Source organism: Pseudophryne corroboree, chromosome 6 (genome assembly GCF_028390025.1).
Source record: "Pseudophryne corroboree isolate aPseCor3 chromosome 6, aPseCor3.hap2, whole genome shotgun sequence".
Lineage (NCBI taxonomy): Eukaryota > Metazoa > Chordata > Amphibia > Anura > Myobatrachidae > Pseudophryne > Pseudophryne corroboree.
Window position 1 is genome coordinate 251582698 of NC_086449.1, and position 9482 is coordinate 251592179.

A 9482-nucleotide genomic window follows, 5' to 3' on the forward strand; every position below is an offset into this window, starting at 1 on the left:
AGTAGCAGTAGACGCTCTGATAACACCGTGGGTGTTCAAGTTGGTCTACGTGTTTCCTCCTCTTCCTCTCATCACAAAAGTGTTGAGGATCATAAGACGAAGAAGACTACAGACGATACTCGTTGTCCCAGACTGGTCTCGAAGGGCCTGGTACTCAGATCTACAAGAGATGCTCACGGGAGATCCCTGGCCTCTTCCGCTGAGGGAAGACCTGTTGCAACAGGGGCCCTGTGTATTTCAAGACTTACCACGGTTACGTTTGACGGCATGGCGGTTGAACGCCGAATCCTAGCAAAAAAGGGGATTCCGGAAGAGGTCATCCCTACTTTAATAAAGGCTAGGAAGGAGGTGATGGTTAAGCATTATCACCGTATCTGGCGAAAGTATGTGTCTTGGTGTGAGACCAAGAATGCACCTACGGAAGATTTTCATCTGGGTCGTTTTCTCCACTTCCTACAGACAGGAGTGGATATGGGCCTGAAATTAGGCTCTGTTAAGGTTCAGATCTCGGCCCTCTCGATTTTCTTTCAGAAGGAATTGGCTTCTCTTCCAGAAGTCCAGACGTTTGTAAAGGGAGTGCTGCACATCCAGCCCCCTTTTGTGCCTCCAGTGGCACCATGGGACTTCAGCGTGGTGTTGCAGTTCCTAAAATCACACTGGTTTGAACCGCTTAACAAGGTTGAGTTGAAATTTCTTACTTGGAAGGTGGTCATGTTGTTGGCCTTGGCATCGGCAAGGCGAGTATCAGAATTGGCGGCTTTGTCACACAAAAGCCCCTACTTGATTTTTCATGTGGATCGAGCTGAATTGAGGACACGTCCGCAATTTTTGCCTAAGGTGGTTTCTTCATTCCATGTGAATCAACCTATTGTGGTGCCTGTGGCTACAAGTGACCTGGAGGATTCAAGATACCTGGAAGTAGTCAGGGCCTTAAAGATTTATGTAACCAGGACGGCTAGGATTAGGAAAACGGAGGCCCTGTTTGTCCTGTATACGGCCAATAAGATTGGCGCACCTGCTTCGAAGCAGACTATTGCTCGCTGGATCTGTATTACGATTCAGCATGCTTACTCTACGGCTGGATTGCCGGTGCCAAATTCGGTTAAGGCCCATTCCACTAGGAAGGTGGGCTCTTCTTGGGCGGCCGCCCGAGGTGTCTCGGCATTACAACTTTGCCGAGCGGCGACTTGGTCGGGGTCAAACACTTTTGCTAAATTCTACAAGTTTGATACCCTGGCTGATGAGGACCTAGCGTTTGCTCAGTCGGTGCTGCAGAGTCATACGCACTCTCCCGCCCGATTGGATGCTTTGGTATAAACCCCATGGTCCTTACGGAGTCCCCAGCATCCTCTAGGACGTAAGAGAAAATAAGATTTTAAACCTACCGGTAAATCTATTTCTCCTAGTCCGTAGAGGATGCTGGGCACCCGTCCCAGTGCAGAAACTCTGTAAGACTTGTATATAGTTGTTGATTACATAAGGGTTATGTTACAGTTGGAATCGGTCTTGGACCGTTGCTGTTTTTTGCTCATACGGTTAACTGGTTATGTATGATCCAGGTTACATGGTATGATTGGTGTGGGCTGGTATGAATCTTGCCCTTGGATTTCTAAATCCTGCCTTGTAGTGTCCATCTCCTCTGGGCACAGTTCTCTAACTGAGGTCTGGAGGAGGGCATAGAGGGAGGAGCCAGTGCACACCCATAGTCAAAGTTCTTTTAGGTGCCCTATCTCCTGCGGAGCCCGTCTATACCCCATGGTCCTTACGGAGTCCCCAGCATCCTCTACGGACTAGGAGAAATAGATTTACCGGTAGGTTTAAAATCTTATTTTTTAGATGTGTGTTATTTTTTAATTTGTCTTGAAGTTGTTGGATACAAGTCTTATTTTATGTATTAAATAAAAGTTATGTCTTAATTTCATTAACTATTATTATTATTTCTCATTAATACAACCAAGAGTGTGCCCAAACAAGAGTCTCTTCTTTTCTAATTTTTTGTCTCTGATAACGCTTTGACTCCAAAGTGGACATACATATTTAGGGAATTAACCAGGTATAATTGTCCAATTTTGGTTATAAAAACTATATTAACTGATTCAAATGACTGGTGCAGAATCACAACCCTTTTCGTCATAATTTCCTCAGCCAGTAGCCAGTCCGGTCCAGCATCATCTCTTCAGCCAGTAGCCAGTCCAGTCCAGCAGTCTGTCTTCAGCTGGTAGCCAGTCCGGTTCAGCTGTATTTCTCAGCTGGTAGCCAGTCCAGACTAGCAGCGTCTCTTCAGCCGGTAGCCAGTCCATTCCAGCTGTATTTTCCAACCGGTAGAGTCTGGTTCAGCTATAATTCCTCAGCCGGTAGCCAGTCCGGAATAGAGCCACTTGGTTCATTACCTGAAATATACACCAATGGCAATTCTCACTGCTACCCAAGTCTCATGAAACAGAGCTATATACAGCCTCCTCGACTCCAACTCCAAGCCTCAGACTCTGGACTTTACTCACTGAAGCAGGTAACACTGTGCATAAAACTGTGGCAGCTGTACATAAATGTACATAAATGGTCCTATTGTCCAGAGCGAGTCTAGATGTCCAAGGGAGTCCAGATATAGTCCAAGCTGCTAAAATGAAGTCTAGATGCTATCCAGGTGCTTCAGTGTCCATTTCCACTTTTTAATAGCTTGATAATTTTTGGGACTTCGGAACTGGTCCATAGTTACCGCAACTGTGAGCAAGTATTACAATTTTGCATTGCACTATACTGAACATGGGTGTGAATTATTTTGTGGCTGCTTGCCTTGAGATCTGACTTTAAGCTCTCGCAATACTACCGGCATTACGTTGCCATCTTCATATGTATGTAAACTATGTATACACACACTATGTGTGTCCCGCACTCCCATCTGCAGCTATAATCAATTTGCTGGGGTGCTCCTCGGGTAACACCCCATATGTAGGTACCATGGTCCATTGTGGAAGGAAGACACTCTCTAGTCTCTTTCAAATCTTCAAATATCTTAACATTCGTTATTTTGCCATATAGCTGTCAAAGTCAGAAAAATATCACTATGCACACTGCCATATTTGCACCTCATATGTGTCCCTGCTGCGCATGCGTGCGCTCTCCCGTGCGTGCGCATACTCGCTGTTGCGGGCACCCGCAGGCGCACGGTATGCGCATTTACGGTAGAGATTGTATGCGTCTAGCGGGCGACTCTTTCGTTACATATTTTCACCATATAATGTATTTTGTAGATTATGGTCCCTTTGATAGAATCTGAAAGTTTGGTTAATGTAGAATGTTCATGTACGGAGAAATCCCTCTTTGTTTGATACGAAGGGTCAGACAGGAGTAATACAGTGGTGTTTAGTATCCATCGGAAGAGTATTTAATTAGCAATATTCCGGTGTTGGTTTGAAGCGGATTAATCGCTCGTGCGAATAGTTATGGACATAAGAAGTTTATGTCCATTTACTATTATTTGCACTTACTTATTCATGCGGCGGGAAATCCAGTTTCCCACCCACCTGAGCAGTTGGAAATCGTCACAGCCCACCTGTATGAATCAACCTATGACCTTTTGTTATGATGCGAGGAGGAATTCCTGTGTCCAATGAACAATGAGATTGTAGGGACCATTGAATTGTATTGTGTGTGTGTGGGGCATAAATAGACAAGCCGATCACATCCAGCTCACTCTTCAACGGTTCTCATTGCTGAAAATCGGGAGCTGGATGTCCAGAGGCGCATGCGATCGTTCCCCTTGTGCGTAAGTTTTCTCCGCAATCATATTGTCTGTCTTGTTGTTATGGGCCATATCTCTCTCTCTCTCTCTCTCTCTCTCTCTCTCTTCTCCTCTTTCTCTTATTTTCCCTTAAAACGTAATTGTATTGTATTGTATTTCCCGTGTAGTTATCTGTTTAGTTAGTCTATGTTATATTGTAGTGTATGACTTGTATTGTATTAATTCTTTTGCAAGTATAACATTCATAATATATATATATATATAAGGCGTTGGACCCTAAGCACGGTATCTGTGTATTTCTTATAGTGTTAAGTATTCTCAGAGCGTCGGTGACGCTCAAACAGCTTTTAAGTTAATAAGGTTATACTGTGCTGCATTTACACTCTATCACTACACTAAGGTCTTACTGCATAATACACTGTTTATGGTTTAGTTACAAAGGTTTAACATTGTGAGCGTCTGCGCCGCTGGTGATCTCCTCGTGGTCTCGAGCGTTAGCATCGCTATAGCAAATCATTACGTTAGTCGGCAGCCAATAGTGTGTCTGCCTGTGATCTCTTGGCCGTGAGCGAACGTGACGCTTGAGCGTCTCGACCTCGGCTAAGCGATTGCTACGCAACGTGCGTACCCTTACGGTACTCCATACGTCAATAGCGTACAGTGTTCTTAGGCCTCTTAAAGGGTTTTAAATAAGATAAATATTTAGCTTTATCAATTGGCTGCTCGTCCAGTCCTTCACATATCTCTGCTAGGTAATTTCAGCAGACATTATCCATCAGCAAAGGGCGGGAGATCATATTCTTCGCAGTGCTGACGGGATAAGCGTCTGCTTCGCTTAGTAAAGGGTGCTGAAGGAATCCGGGAACCGGAGGTAAGAACAACACACTAGTGTCTTTTAAAACTGTTTATTTCTGTTTTGTATACACACGCATATATCTGCATTCCTTTTTCGTGTATATTCATATCACTCTCCTGTTTGCCATTGTATAATTGATAAACGTGCTGAGAAAGATTTGTTGCTATTGGTAGTTAAAGAGTAAAAACGATACATTAAGGGGTAATTTGTAAAACACACGCACAGCTTCGCCTGAGATACAAGGAAAGACCTGTGTGGTGCTTGGTAGATGATTACAGTTAAAGATCATCTACATTGATAAACGTGCTAATTGTATTTTTGTATGGCCAGCGTACACGTGTCTCTAACAAAAGGCTGAGACTCGCGAACGCAACACAAAGGCCGACGCACGCAGCGTATATTACGCAACGGAGCGTCTGGGTACGCCCACCGAAACTCAAATCGCACAATAGCATTGTTTTAGTGGGGGCGGTATAGCATAGCCACGTGATAATAGCACAAATTGATTTCAGTTTTTCCAAAACTTAGTTTAAATACCTTACTTTACTGTAATGCCTCTGGGGACAGCTATCAGACTACGGGAAATGATTTGTCTGATCATAAAACTATAAGAATGATAGTGGGTTGAAAACGGTATGAGTGTATTGAATCCCGCTTTGTGAACTGAGTGATCTGGGTGATCTTTGGTGGAACGTGATGAGCACGGTCTGAGTGAAAACGTGCAACAGAGTGTGATAAAGTTTTCGTTGTATTACGCTCTGGCTGTTTTGGAGCACAGTAGGGAGACTCCAATGATCCTACCATTTATGGGCAACAAGTGTCTATAAGTGGTACGATTGGACCGCACGGTTGTATGTGTGACCAATAACGCAACGTGATATGAGGTAGTATATCCATGCGTAAATCTTGCCCTCATACGTGTTGCAGGGAGCACATGCAAGCGTGATTTGTGTAAAGAAGGGAATTTTCACTGGTCTCTCAGGAAAATCTCTAGAGATAGGGCCTGTAACGGTTACACGTGTCTGCTAAAAGGGGCGGATTCGTTGTACTCGGAGCAGAAGGAGTTCAGTGGAAGAGCTTTAAGGATTTCCACCGTAGACTTCTGTGTTTGGTGCATTTTAGGAAGTTTTTCTGTGTTAAAAAAGGTCCACAATGGAAGCCAAGTGCACAACACAGGGACGTTCAGCAGTCAGGGTTCAGACTGCAGAGGCTTGCAGACCCCGAGGGTCTGCTCGGTTAGTAATGTGGAGGAGGTATGGTCCCCACACTGAGACCTTTTGTGATGAATGGACACGAATGACTGCGGGGGATAAGGCACCATTTCCCGGGATAGGTAGTTTTGACTTAGAGGTATTGCATAATTTAAGGCGAAGGATCTGTCTCATAAAATCCTGGAAACAACGAGTTAAACATAATGATTGTTTACAGATATGGCTACAGGAAAGTGACATGCAAAGAAATGTAACTTACATACCTAACTTTCATCCTGAGAGGAGAGACATGGCAATGGAGAGGATTATGGTTGCGGAGAAAGGCACAATGGGGTGCGATAAAAGTGCACTTAGTAACTATATTAAGAATGAATGTAACAAACGTAATAAGGTTTATAAAAATGAAAGTGTTAAATGGACAACTATTAACCCATGCAAGTCGCACCCCTTGTTAAACTTTCCTCAGGAACACCAACAAGAAAGTGAGCCCAGCACAATGTCGGAGCCTTTTCCAGCAGCCATCACACAAGACATCCAGGTGGACGCGACCAAATCGGTAAAGACTGTAATCAAACCCCCTAACGGAGGGTCAGGTGAGGTCGTGTCCACAGGTACGTATGGTATTATACATAACACACAAACAAATGTACCTCATATCGTGGAATCAATTCAGAATGACGTTACTGGACTTAATCCTGTCAGGGTAATTGCAGTACCAAATGGGAAAACTGACTCTTCAGGAGTCACTCCTGTCAGGAACATCGCCATGTACTGCCCCTTTTCCCGAACAGAATTAAGAACAATTCTGTCTGAATTTCCTGATCCCAGGAAAGACTTAGTTGCTTGTCAAAAATACATTAGAGTGCTAGGAAACACTGCAGAGCCAAATAACAAAAATTGGAGGACAGTTTTGAGGGCATGTTTACCCCCCGATGTTGATTCATTGAAATTTATCGCTGATTGTAAGCTAGATGAGGAAGTACCACTAACAGACCAGTATAACCAAGATAATGTAAAAAGAATCAATCTACAGTTAGGAGTATATTTTCCTACAGTAGTAAAGTGGAATAAAATCTTTACAATAAAACAAAAAGAAGGTGAATCCGCATCAGAGTATTTTCACCGGGCTCTGCAGGATATGGCTAGGTACACTGGTATAGATGACATTGAAACTAACGTACACCACAGAGAGGTAGCTGTGTCTGTATTAATGGACAGCTTAAAAGACCCACTAAAAATTAGGGTACAAACCTCTATACCTCATTGGAGAGGTATCTCGGTGGCTGCATTAAGAGAGTCCGCTATCGAGCATGACCAAAATATCCAAAGAACCAGGGAAGCACAGGGAGAGCGGTTGATGGTACTGAGCATCCAAGCACTAGAGGAGGCATCAAGTCGACCGGAACCCCAGGCCCCTAGCACATGGAGAAAGCCAAGGATTTGTTATCATTGTAGAAGAGAAGGGCATTATGCCAGCAACTGTAATAACCCACATAAAGTCAGACCCCCTAGACCAAGAAATGAGCAAAATTATAACACACACAATTATAATCGGGGATCTTTTAGGAAGAATTTTGGGCCACACCCATGATATGTAGTCAGGAAAGGTGATCATTAGGACTGATGGTAAGCCTGAGGTAACGGTTAATAAATTGGGAGGTCATTCACTGAAGACACAGGAATGACAAGGTGAAACGTTGTAAATGTATTTGTGAAAAATGTTTTTTTTTTCTCTCTCTCTCCCCATCTCTGACGATTATTAGTAAGGACTCAAGCATTGCATATCCGCTTGGTCTTTGCAGAAGTCTACCATACCCCAGCATGACCTATCCGCATCAATGTATCCTGGCCAGATACAGACAGTGGAGTAATGCAGGTGCTGGTGGGGAGGGACTGCGCAAGGAAACTATTGGACATGTAGATATGACAGCCTGATGATCTGACAATGTTTTAAAATGTTTGAAAATTTTTTTTTTTCCTGTTGTTGTTCTCTGTTGATTTATGTGATATATACATATATGAATTGTTCTCTCTCTCTCTTTTTTGTTTTTTTTGTTTTCTCTCTTCTTTCTCATGTTTTCATGTTTTAAAGATGGTATGTCACACATCAGCTAGACAAATGGTAATGCAAGATTTTTGCTCCTTACAGAAAGATCGCTGGCTTGGAAGAAATATTGCATCACCGGAATGTTCGTTTGGAAGACTGAGAGACAGCACCTTTGAGATGACAGCAGAAAAAGAAGAACAACAAGACTAGAGAACTTAATTATCGTAACAAGTTTCTCTCCCCCTCAAACTGTTTTTCTGTACCCCATTACAAATTTCTCCTTTTCTCCTCCTGTAAGATGGACTCGCCTCAAGAGACTGTGATCCGTGTTTTCATGTTGACCCTGATGTTGACCAGAGCAGTCTGTTTCGGTGAGAGTACCAGTGAGGTCGAGAAAGAAGTTTTGACACCAGAAAGGTTCCAATGACTAAGACGGAGGTGTAAATTTCCAATAGCAACACAAGCACCGAACAAAGGCGAGTACCGGAAACAATCTAACAGCCATGTTATTTGTAAACATTTTTTTTTGGATTGTTAGCTGAAGAAAACTGTATCTGTAGGCTCTGTGACAATGTAGTTGAGGATGGATGCATCAAGAAATGCCAATCCAGTTTTAATATCCACATGGACCGGCATCCCTTGAGTGACTATCACTCCTTAGTGGGTAGTGTGTTAAATCAAACAGATTGTTGGGTATGCTCTCAAGTACCTCAAGGTCATAGCAAATCAGGACTAGTACCATTTCCTTTAACGATAGGGGAGGTACTTGAGCTAAGTGGTGGGAGGCCGGTGGACAAGAGGTTTAATATCTCCAGTCCTCCTAGTTTGAAGCTCCACCAATATCATGTGGATAGATCCCTCATATGCTTTAACATTTCCAATCCCCGAAAGCCGGGAAATTGGGAAGTGTCATGGAGTAACCAAACCATGACCTTTTCATATAGAGCAGATAGAATGCCGACAGATACAGAGCTTATACGCCACATAGCCAGTAGAGGAAAATCTTTCCGATATAGGTATACCCTAGGAAATAGGATTACGAGAGTTGGAGAGGTATCACCAGGATACTGTGCACATATCGTACAAGCTGATACGTGTACTAGACAGATGGGAGAATTAGGGTTAGGAGATTTCACATGGAAGATGTGTAATATGGTTATGTCCTACTCCGTCCCATATGTTCTCCCCGATGATGCATATTTCATATGCGGGAGGAAGGCGTATAAGTGGCTTGCCCCAAACTCTGAAGGATTGTGTTATATTGGAAAAGTACTGCCTGAAGTAATGACTGTATCACATGCCAAAATGAAAGATATACACCGTGTTGCCCAAGCTCCTTATACTCACACCCACTACGAGCACGTAGTTAAACGGCACCTGATAGAAAGAACAGAGCATCCGGCCTCTGACATGATCCATGAATCCACCGGGATTCAGTTTCTAATCGCGTTAGACATCACTCGCACCGCCAGAGGAGTGTTGAATTATAAATACATATCTGCGCTCGCAAATTTGTTAGACAATATCACAGAAATGTATGATGACACGTTTAGGTATACTGGAAGGGAACTTCAAGCTTATAAAACAGAACTGGTCCAGCATAGAATGGTTCTCAATTATCTCACG